We start from the raw sequence: 13,193 nt of genomic DNA, 5'->3' as shown, positions 1-13,193 counted from the left end.
GAACCGCAAGAAGATGAAAAACTGATGGATTTAGCAGGCCGACTTGAAAATGCACTTAGAGAAGCAGCCATCCACATCAAGAGCAAATTCAAGAAGGATAGGAACTCCGAGCTATTCATCGACGGACTTATTTCGATCATAGGCGCAATGCTTATTAGCGAAAAGGTCAAAGCGTGATATTCTAACATCTACCCCCACCTCGTCAAGATGATGGACAGCCACTATACCGCAACTTGCATAGCATCTGAAGTTCAAAGATACTTGGATTGTGGTGTAAAATCTGACTTTGCCACTCTCCAAGACACTGCATTTCTCTCCCAAGAACACCACTCTAGTCAGAGAAATAGAACGAACCAACACACCCGACCCAACAGATAATCTCGCCCGAATTGTACGAGCACTAACAAACAGACCCACCAGCACCAAGAAGCTTGTCAACAGTTACAAAATTTCCCTGTATGCCAGAGATACCTCAAAGGCCTCCCCTGCTTTAGACACAATTGCAGATATCAATACCTGCCCCGCATGCAAGCACAAGCTTTTGTCACAACAACGAATGACAGTGTACTAGAAAAAGAGGACTAGGATTTTCCCTTCGGTCAGGTCAAGATGTGATTCCTCGTCCGACCCAACCTAATAGCAGTCATGACATATACAATGCTCATCAACAGCCACAACGTTTCCCCGTATATCAGAGATACCTCAAAGACCTTCCATGCTTCAAATACAGATGCAGATACCAACACCCGCCCAAGGAGTTTCGACGCACACAGCCATCAGCATACAACCAAAGTCACCACAACAGTTACAACCATTATCAACGCAACAGCAACCGTTACATCCACAGTAACAGGCACCACAATATAGACACACCATATATGACGTATAAATCCACGCCTACTTCACCTTCCTATAAAAATCCCAGCAAGAATGACAAGGGGACAACGGTTTTCGGGCAGTGCTGAAAACAAATATCACAGTTAAATTTGTTTTATGATGTGAAGAAATTACTAGGTGGTTAAAAAGTGGGTGCTCATTTTACGTTAAATTTATATAGGAAAGTAATCCCCCACTTTTTGAAAAAGTAATTTCTTCATATCATGAAAACTACAAATTTAAATGTGATGTTCATTTTCAGCACTACCGAAAACCTATAGAAGTTGTCATTTTAAAGTTTTTTGAGGAGTTGGAAAGAAACTTGACATTGACCAATAATAATAATTCTGATTTCGTTTATCAACGTCTCTCTGAAAAGGGATGGGATTCATTTTCAGAGGATTTACCTCAATCCCGGCTTCAAACCAGGAGCTTCAAAGATCAAGGTTTTTCTAAGGATGTTGGTGGAACCTATAATTGCAGAGGCCGCCTAAATCATTGGGGATTTGTAGTTTTTTCAATTGTCCTTTCAGACGACTTGATACTACTCCTAGAGTAGCAACTACAACCGGGATTATTTGGGTTTTAACCTCGTGTATACGCCTTATCTCCAAGGCCAATGGAGCATAATTGCTCCACTTCTCATTCTCCTTCTTTCTCACATTCCTGTCCCAGGGTACTGAAAAGTCTACAATCTGCCAGTTTTTTTAGGCTTTGTCAATGACGACCAAATTCGGACGATTATGTTCCAATTGCTTGGTCGTTATGACACTTTTGTCCCACCATACCTCTACCTTGCCATCCTCACTTGTTCTCACTTCATCAGGTACCTCCTGAAACCATTTTCCAGCACACTTCATTCCAACCCTCTTACACACCTCCCAATATATCCAGAGTCCCATGCGATTGTGTCTTTTGCAGTACTCTCTCTGGGTCAGGCCACTACACCCTGATGCAAGGTGCGCAATTGACTCTGAGGTCTTACCACAAATCCAGCATTCTGCAGCAACTCTCATAAAACCACTTTTTGGAACAATCATGTTCCTAATGCCTGCTCTTGTGCTGCACAAACAAAAGCTTCAATACTCTTAGCCAGATACCCAGCTCTAAGCCATTGCCATGATCTTTCATCAGCCACTTCTGCTATATCCTGGAAGAACCTTCCATGCATTTTCTTCCTAGCCAGTTCTTCTGTTCTTTCTCTAGCCATACGTTTCACATAATCAGCCTTGGTCTCACATACCTCCACTTCATTGGCCACAACCTTAAGCATCCACTCCTCACTTCTAACCACATGCTCCTTCAACATCTCCTCGGTTCTAACACAATCTTTTACACTTTTCAATCCTCTTCCAACATCCTTCCTCTTTTGATACAGCCTTACTACGCTACTTCGAATGTGAAATATACCAAACATTGTTAAAACTTTTCTTGTTTTGATATCCATGGCATGCAAATCCTTGTCAGACCATTCTAAAATTCCCACACTGTATCTCAAACACTGACTGCCCATGCATTCACTGCTTTCATTAGGCTTCTTCCATACAGTTTCGACTTTGTAATTAGTTTCACTCTTCTAAGATACTTCTTCCTGACTTTCTCTTTCATTTCTCTGTTCATGATGCCTACACCCTCCAACACTCCTAAATACTTATACCTTGTATCTTCTATTTCTTTCATGATTTCTCCATTTGGCAGCACTATTCCATTCGAATGAACCTTTACTCCTCTTTTCATCACCAGCACCGCACATTTACTAATCCCAAACTCCATCCCAATATTTTCTGAGTATGCCCTACAAGTTCTACCAGTCTCTCCATTTTCTTTTAATTTCTACTGAATATTTTCAAATCATCCATAAACAGTAGATGGTTGAGGCGTCTGTCACCAGATCCAAAGTTTTTCTCTCTTCAAGAGGATGTTCAGTGGCATCATTTTCATTACAAAAAGAAGTAGTGATAAGGAATCTCCTTGGAATAGTGCATGTTTAATGCCAACCTGTCCCATCTCCTCTCTGTTTGCTATCAGCACCATTTTCCATTGAGCCATACTTGTCTCCAAAAGCCCTACCACATTCTTAGCAACCTTCATTATCAATAGTGTTTCACGTATCCATGAATGAGGAACCATGTCATAAGCCTTTCTGTAATCGATCCATGCTACACTCAGTTTCCTCTTCTTCATCTTTACATCCTGCATTAATGCTTTATCAATTAGTAGTTGCTCTTTGGTACCTCTCAAGCCTTTCCGCCACCCCTTCTGTTCGTCAGGAAAAACACCATTACTCTCAAGATGTTCATAAATTTTCTCCGCAAAGATTCCAGTCAACAGTTTCCACATCAGTGGCAGACATGTAATTGGTCTATAATTATTAGCATCTGTTCGCTTTGCAGGATCTTTCCTAATCAGTGTTGTTCTTCCCTTCACAAGCCAATCAGAGATATCTCCCGACTCTACAACCCTTTGCAGGGCAGCAGCTATAAGTGCTTTTATTGAAACTGTTTAAACCAGAAGCCCAACACTCCATCTGGACCAGGTGCCTTCCAGTTTGTCATCCTTCATATGCCAGCCTCAACATCATCGATGGTTATCTCAATGTTCTTGATCTGCTGCATTCCTGATAGCCTATCTCTGACCTCCCCCAACCAGCTAGCTTTCTTATTATATTGCCCTTCGACAGACCAAATCCCACTCCAGAACTTCCTGGCATCTTTTGCATTTGGAGTGTTGTTATTTCCCACCTGTTTACTACCATTCTTTATACAGTTGAGACTGATTGTTCTGGAAAAGGTTGTTCTGCCAAAACGCAATACTTTTTCCAACAAAGTTCCGAATTTTCATACCACCAGTGTAGATCTTCTCTTTCAACATTGTTAGAACACTCATCATTCTCTTTTCCAGCGATCTATACCTCCTTTCAAGCTCGTCCTTAGCTTTCTGTCCTAGTTTAACTCCTTTTCTTATTTCTTTGATTCTACCAATGTCTTTCTGACACCGTTTAATACTTTCTTCAAGCCGCCTCTGCCAGTATGGCCTTCTATCCGTCATTTCTCGCTTTTTCTTCTGTATTAAGCCAAGACAATTCGCAATAACATATGATGCTGCATACAGAAGCCTGTTAAGTTCCGTAATCGATATGTTCTTTCTTATGATGTTGTGAATTACTCCTTGAACTATTTTTACCTCGTTTTTCACCTTCCGCTTATCACTACTCTTCATGCTTGGAATATTTATGATCTCGTTTCTAAGAAGAACCTCTCTTAACTTCTGAAGTACTTCTTTTTCTACAGAAGTCAAAGTTCGAACTTCATCACCACTTCTCCATACATCTTCTCCTTTCACTGGTTCCATTGTCTCAGAGTCAATGATCTCATCTGCCTTAGATCCTTCAAACTCCTTCTCATCACTTCCCCTAACCATAGGATTCCAGTCCTCCTGAATTGTCCGCTTCCCATCATCGCTTACTTCTGCATTTCCACTCTCTTAGTTATTTCATCAGAGCTAGTTTCATCAATTTAAGTTATCAATAATAATAATAATAATGACAATAATAATAATAATAATAACTAGCGGGACCTGTGGAAATTCCACAGCGGCATTTTTCATATGTAATATATTGTTGTTGGGCATTATGTAGGCGTTCTGCTGAGCATGAAGGAAGATACAATCATATTATTCTAGCCCTTTTATTAAAACTGTATCGCCCCCTTACTAAAATAATAACGTTGATATATTTCCTGGGCTGATTATTTCATTACAAGCACACTGGTCAATTAACTCACATTTCATCATTTCTCATAATTATTTAATATGTTTCTATGTTCGACAATAATTTATCATAATTTTAACCCACGTTATCGCCTCTCCCCTTACTAAAATAAAAAATTTTATATATTGTCTAGGCAGATTATTTCATAAAAAACACAACTATCAACTAACTCATATTTCATCATTTTTCATAATTCTTGGATATATTACTAATTTTGACAATCATTTTTTATAAGTTAAACACACCTTATAGATTCCACCCTTACTAAAATAATAACTTTGATATATTGTCTGGGCTGATTTTTTCATTACAACACACCAATTAATTAACTCACATTTCATCATTTTTCATAATTCTTGGATATGTTACTAATTTCGACAATCATTTTTTTCTCATTTTAACCGACATCATCGCCCACCTCTTACTAAAATAATAACTTTGATATATTGTCTGGGCTTATTATTTCATGGCAAACACACTAATGTATTAAATCACATATTATCATTTTTCATAATTCTTGGATATGTTACTAATTTCGACAATAGTTTTTTTATAATTTAAACCATCTTTATCACCCTCTTTTACTAAAAAATAACTTTAATATATTGTCTGGGCTGATTATTTCATAAAAAACAACTATCTATTAACTCACATTTCATCAATATTTATAATTCTCGGATATGTTACTGTTGTGTCTGCACAAATAATTAACAAGAACACGAAAGTAAAGGTATACAATAATATATTAGGAAGAAAAGTTATATACATATTTACATGTCTTCAGATATACTTCAATTGGAGATATTCCGTCAGGTGGCGTGTTGCATGTCTTACTGGAGGCAGCATAGGCGTCTTGCCTATTTGGCGGTTGTTTCCGGACTCCCCCGGTATTGGTGATTGATACCTTTATATATCTCACTCACCCACCTATGTTAATTAGTGGGTGTCTCCACAAAAGTTACTAATTTCGACAATCACCCTTTATATGTTTAACCCACATTATTAACCACCCACTACTAAAATAATAACTGTGATATATTATCTGGGCTGATTATTTCATTTCAAACACAACAATTTCACATTTTGTCATTTTTTATAATTCTTGGATATGTTACTAATTTCGATAATAATTTTTCATAAATTTAACACATCTTACAGCCTCCCCCTTATTAAAATAATAGCTTTGATATATTGCATGGGCTGATTATTTTATTACAAACACACCAATCAATTAACTCACATTTCATCATTTCTCATAATTCTTGAATATGTTACTAATTTCGACAATCATTTTTATAATTAAAACCCACATTATGCCCCCCCTCCTACTAATATAAGAACTTTTATATATTGTCTGGGGCTTACTATTTCATTATACGAACACACCAATCAAGTAACTCACATTTCATCATTTTTCATACTTCTTGCATATATTACTAATTTCGACAATAATTTTCATAACTTTAACCCACTATGTTGCTCCCCCTTACTTAAATAATAACTGATATATTGCCTGGGCTGATTATTTCATTACAAACACATCAATCAATTCCGGGTATTCTCATAGTATATATGTTCCACCTATCTTATCCAATCCCAGGTGACCTCGCATATTCTGCTATCTTTCGCCTATCTAATTCGATCCCAGGCGGCACTGGGTATTCTGCTACTATATGTTTTCCACCTATCTCATTCAATACTGGGCGACACTTTCTGCTAGTATATATTTGCACTTATCTCATTCAAACCTGGGACTGACTTCATGTCTGCCACCCCACTATTAAAAATATACATGAAATAAAGTAATGTTCGAATCGTAAACTATTTCAGCCATTTCTGGGACTGACTTTATATCCCCAACCCACTGCTAAAAATATACATGAAATAATGTAATGTCTAAATAGTAAACTGTTTCAGCCCTTTCCGGGACTGACTTCATATCCACCACCCCACTGTTATAAATATACATTATAAATAAAGTAATGTTTAATGCGTAAACGGTTTCAGTCATTTTCGGGACTGATTTCATATCCCCTACACTACTGTTAAAAATATATGGTTGGGGGGAGACAACTTAATCTGGTCTGATTACGAATTAGTGTCTCAATGTGAAATATAAAGAACTGACTAATGCTTACACCAGTTGTGGAGAAGAATTAAGCCCTGTTCCAGTAATTAAGTTGGACAGGTTCTCTTCTTTAAATAAGTTAATGGGAATATTAACTGCTGTGTTTAAGTTCATTACCAAATTGAAGGATATGAACGATGATGTTAGTATTAAAACTAAGTTGTACTTAATTAAATTAGCTCAAAGTCGCCAGGGAAAGAAATTTTATGGAACATCCTGATCTTGATGAGGTACATCCATTGGTATTTACACATAATTTGTTCTTGGATAGTGAAAAGTTAATTTGCAGTCGTGGACAAATAGACAATTCTGACTATTTTGTAATGATGTACTTCATCCTATTTCATATTGTGTCATATTAGTTTGTTTTTTTATGGATTGTAATGCTAAATGCAAACATTAAGGGATTGCTGCTACACTGAGTAGATTACATACTGCTTAATTTTGGTTATCCAAAGCCAGACAAGCTGTAAAATTTGTCATCTCTGGTTGTGCTATTTGTAAATGATATAATTCCTTGTCCTTCAAGTAGCTTCTGGTGGGGCCTCTCGATGCCATACTAGTGGGTAATTGTTACGGCTTTACCTTATCATGTGGTACAAAAAAAAAAAATAATTCTTCGTTTCTTTTTCTCTCTTAGTTTCCCCTCTCTGTCCTGCTCTAAGTAAATCTGTCGACCTAGTCCACAAATTCCAAAATTTCATCATGACAAGTTTCAAGAAAAAATACACGATTAAACCCGGTTCTCCAACTTCCAACGTAGACCCCTACTACCATGTCTCCTTCTCCAACATCAGGGGTCTACGTTCTAACCTTCCAGAGGTTGAAACCCAATTACAGGAGACTAAACCAGACCTTTTATTTTTAAGTGAAACTGGCATTGGACAGGCTATTTCCCTAGAGGAGTTTGCAATTACTGGATACTCTAACTTAACTTCTAAATCTGACCCCCAAGATCGCCATGGGCATGGAATATGTGCCTATATTAAAGATAGCTTTCCATGTGGGAGGGACATCTCCAGGGAAGATCCTAACTTACCCTATATGTGCTTCCGGGTTGCTTTAGCTCACACTACTGCATTTATATTTACTCTCTATCGCCCCCACAACAGCGGAGTTACTATCTTTCAAAGCATATCTGAGAAAATTGACCAAGTCCTTTCTACTTATCCTTCAGCTAACATTCACGTATGTGGAGACTTCAATGTTCACAACGTGGAATGGTTGACCCACTCAAACAAGACCGATGATGAGGGGAGGTTCTGTCATGATTTCTCCATTGCCTATGACCTCACTCAGATTGTTCAGGAACCTACCCGTGTGCCCGATAATGACGGCCAGTATGCGAGCCTACTAGACCTTTTTCTCACAACTTGCCCTGAACTATGTTCAGTTTCTGTTCTGTCGCCTCTTGGATCTTCCGACCACTCTGTTGTATCAATTAAGATAAAAATGAAATGTAATAAGTCCCCAGACGTACCTCTTCATCGTACAGTATATCGATACACTAAGGCTGACTGGGATAGCTTCCGTACATTTATATCTGATCTACCTCTGCATTCCATGTTTAAAAAGGATGTGTCCTCTATAGTATTAGACCTAACTGAATGGTTAATTGTAGGTATTGACCATTTCATACCCTCTAAAAAGTTTCAGCAAAAACCTAACAGCCAGCCATGGTTCTCTCCAGAATGTGCTGCTGCCATTGCGCACAGAAATCACTTTTTCCACTGCTTCAAACGTAATAGATGTATGGAAACTAAAGCCGCTTTCAGGACTGCCAGCAACCATTGTAAGAAAGTAATAAGGAACGCAAGAGAGTTGTATGCTCAATCTGTTAAGTCCAAAGTAGCTGAGCAGCGGCTTGGTTCCCACCAGTTTTGGCAAATAGCAAACAGAATCCTGAACAGAAGCGTGTGCTCCATCCCAACTATTATCAATGGACCTGAGGTAATCTCGTCAGCATCAGACAAAGCCAAACTCTTTGTCAAGAACTTTGCAGCTAATTCTACCCTTTGCGACCAAGACCGCCAACCCCCAATATTTCCTCTTGTATCAGAAAACACGCTATGTGATATACGTATATCTGTACGTGATGTTGCCAAGCTAATCAAAAACCTTGATTCCAGTAAAGCAACTGGCCCTGATGGTATTCCAATTATAGTACTCAAAAAACTTCAACCTGAACTAGCGCCCATACTTACAAAACTGTTTAAACGTTGTCTTAAGGAGAATAGTTTCCCATCTCCCTGGAAAATCTCATCAGTATGCCCTGTATTTAAGAATTCAGGTGATCGCTCATCCCCTTCTCAGTACAGGCCAATAAGTCTCCTGTGCGTCATGAGTAAGTTGCTAGAATCTGTATTAAATACAGAAGTAATCAACCATCTCAACAAAAATAACCTTCTTAGTGACACTCAATATGGTTTCCGTTCTGCTAGATCTACAGCAGATGTCCTTACAGTTATATCGCATAGGATTAGCAAATCTCTCGACGGTGGCAATCTTTCTAGGGCAATTGCTCTTGACATATCTAAAGCCTTTGATAGGGTATGGCATAAAGGTTTACTTCATAAGATCGCTAGCTATGGTATAGCTGGAAAAGTCTTCTCAATTATTAAATCATTTCTTTCTGATAGGTTTATAAGAGTAGTAGTTGAGGGGCAAAAATCAGAAGCTCACAGTATTAATGCCGGTGTCCCTCAGGGATCCATCCTGGGCCCAACTCTTTTCCTGATCTACATTAATGATCTTCCAAATCATATCCTTACATCATTTGTAGACATTTATGCTGACGACACTACCATTTATGGTACCACATCTAAGACAGTAAACGAGCATGTTCTCTCCAATTCTCTCTCCTCTGATCTTGAGCACGTAGTACAATGGGGAAAGGAGTGGCTGGTTACTTTTAATGCATCTAAAACCAAGCTTCTCTCTTTACATCATCAACATTCTAATCCACATTTGTCATCAATTGAAATGAATGGCTCTCGTCTTCAGGAGGCCTCAAGTTTTGACAAGCTTCTGGGCTTGACCATTACTCCTGATCTTAAATGGAACACGTATATCAAATCTGTTGCCAAGGCCGCTGGAAAAATGGTGGGATCTTTCTATCGATCCAGTAGATATCTCACTGCTGATGCTATTCTCTATCTATATAAGAGCCAGGTACGTCCAAGGATGGAATACTGTTGCCACATCTGGGCAGGAGCTGCTAGAAAGGACTTGTCCTGCCTTGATAGAGTTCAAAATAGACTTCGTAGCCTCGTAGGAGACGTCCTTTTCTCTTCCTTGCAACCTCTATCTCACAGAAGAGATGTTGCGAGTTTGTCTCTAATGTATCGTTATTTTCATGGAAAGTGTTCAACTGAGCTTCAATCTATGGTCCCCCCTCGCCAAACTTTCACAAGAAACACTCGTCTAGCTGTAAACACTGTCAATAATTTCCCCCACTCTTTGTCTGTGCCTAGACCTAAACGTGGATTCCATGAACAAAGCTTCTTTCTTAGAACTGCACGCCTGTGGAATTGTCTTCCGTTTTCCTGCTTTCCGGCTGACTACAATATGGTTTTGTTCAAGTCTAAAGTAAATAAGTTCTTGATGAGCCGTTCCATATAAGTTATTAAATTTACCAAATTTTCATTACTAATGATTACTATATTGACCAACTTCTACTGTACACTCTTTAACCCTTATCCTTGAGTGGCCTCTGGGCCTTGATAATGTGGTGATGCCTTTGTAAAAAAAAAAAAAAAAAAAAAATCCCAAGGTAACTAACTTACTTAGACATATCAGACCCTTTAACTAAAAATTCTTTTCTGTAACGAATTTATTCAGTGAAATTACCCTTGTTACGAAATCAGGATTTTCGATTGTATTCACTTACCTAAAGTTTAGAATAAAACCTTAATCACGTAAGTATCCTTCAGACGATTCTTGGTGAATTGACACTTCGTGTTAACCATTTCCGATAGTAACTATGACAACACTACCTGAGCGTTAATTGCTACTATAATTTCCTTCAACATTATAGGAAACATCTTAACTAACACTGACATTTTTAATGCACTGATAACAGTTGTAATGTAGGCAGAGTTCTCTTGACAGAAGGAACAGCCTTAGCAAACAAGTTAGTTTGGCCATGTTGATACAAATATTCAACAATGCCATAGGCTTGATTAGAAGTATCACAAAACATAATTAAAACAACCACAGAGGCGATATCAACCAAGCGTCTATTAAAACCAATATCTCCAACACTGGCAAGATTTCCATAAAACTTGTTCCAGGAGATTGTGCAGAACTGCTGGTCCCACTAAATACCTAGTTTCCATAACTTACTTAGTATTATTTTACTCTTAATGGTAATAGGCAATACTAAGCCTAGAGAATCGAACACCAAAGAATTTGTAGTAGTTACCATAACAGACAATTTCCTCGTGGATTAATGCTCCCTTGCTGACTGATTCAGCCACACACTGACCAGTCAGCTACCAGAGTGCAATAATTCTATGTATCCCTTAATGGACTCTTTACTCCTGTCTGGAACGATCCAGCAGCCAGCAAAGGAGCTCCAACCACCAAAGAACACGGACCTCTCTCCTCTCGCTCTCTATCCACTGAATCCCTCCAGGCTGTGACTACCCCACTGAAGACTTCCACTGGACAGCCTAGGGACACTTCAAGTTTTCTGCTTCCAGACAGTAAAACACCCAAAAACTTTCTGTTCCTTTTTCTTTTCTTTCACCTTGGACAGTCCTTCTTAATGTGAAATAAACCTTTTCATTAATTTGTTATACTAATAGGTGTTGTTTAATTATTCTATGCCTTTTGTATTTATTAATCTTTTATTATAGGTTTTGTACACTAACACATAAAACTACCTATAAATTCACTGACAGCATGTCTCTCTTAGTAGAGACAATCCTTTTAGTATCACTACTAATAACCCTTAACTCATCCAATATAGGATTATAAAAAACCTAAAACATTTTCATGAGTAGTTCCATGAGAAGAACTATTTTATCCAACGTCATGCAATGCAATACCAGTTTACTATTACTACAAGTCTTAAGTTCAAATCCACCTTCCTGCGTGATAGTTACAACCTCAACATACAACTAAAGCAGGTCTGAAGGTGACTAGTGTGTCTTCACCAAATTAAAAACAGCTCATCCTGCCTTGATAGAGTATAAAATAGACTTTGTAGCTTAGTAGGAGGTGCCCTTTTCTCTTCCCTGCAACCTCTCTTCCACAGAAGAGACGTTACGAGCCTGTGTTTGTTTTATTGTTACTTCCATGGCAAGTGCTCGTCTGAGCTCCAATTTCTGGTCCCCCCTCGCCAATTTTTCATGAAAAACACTCATCTAGATGAAACCACTGTCAATAATTTTCCCCATTCTTTACCTGTGCCTAAATCAAAACGTAAATTCCATGAACAAAACTTCTTTCTAAGAAGTGCACGCCTGTTTCCCACCTGATTACAACTTGGATGTCTTCAAGCCCAACATAAACAAATTCCTGATAAACCGCCCCCTTTATAAGAGTAAACTGTGTAAGTCAGCCAGGTTCGGTGGTGTGCACAAGGTTTACCAAGTGGGAGGTGAAAAAAGTCCTGATTTTTTTTTTTTTTTTTTTTTTGGAGGAGGAGAGAGAGGAGTGTGGCAGTATGTCTGTTATAGTTGAGGTGATTAAAATTCCTCATGATTTTGTTCTTGTTTTTTAGGGGGGGGGCGAAATATTTTGAAGGTGGTTAAAATTCCTCCTGTCTATTTTTGGGAGGGTGCGGTAAAATGACAGATTACCTGTTATTTTGGAGATGGTTAAAATTCCTCCTGATTTTTTCTACCTCGATGGAGGTGCGAGGTTGATTTTCCCTCTCTGGTATCAGAAGCTGTACCAGTTGACTAGAGCCAGTCAAAAAAAGGGAATTGCTTTGCAGAGTTTTTATTTAAGGGTATGCAAATACCTCTGGAATACCGAGAGAGTTGGGTGCACACCTGTGGTCCTGGGTTGGAAATGATACGCCGAATTTCTGCTTTGTTGTTTCTGTTTTTGAAGTGAAGGACATATCTCTGGTGTTTCATTATTCATGTAATATGTATGAATTTTATGTAATTTATGTTGATATTATTTTGTGTTTTTGTAATTTATGTAATAAATGACAAGTTGGGCATGGGAGGTGTGTGATTATAAAGTGGACCTGAGGTGGACTTGAGTCACTAATGCTGAGAGGGGGGGGGCAATAGACAAAGAAATAGGAAATATACTACAATCATCAATAGATAGGAAGTAGCAAAGAATGAATCCGTAGGTATTTTTAGATCAAGCTTTTTAGAGTTGACAATGACAATAGAAACCTACAGATAAAACAGGGAAGGGCAGCTTCCGGTAGCCAGGGTAAGGGAGGCGACCTCA

Source organism: Euprymna scolopes, chromosome 30 (genome assembly GCF_053919585.1).
Source record: "Euprymna scolopes isolate OS-2025 chromosome 30, ASM5391958v1, whole genome shotgun sequence".
In the NCBI taxonomy this organism is placed as follows: domain Eukaryota; kingdom Metazoa; phylum Mollusca; class Cephalopoda; order Sepiida; family Sepiolidae; genus Euprymna; species Euprymna scolopes.
This window is presented reverse-complemented; position numbering follows the sequence as displayed.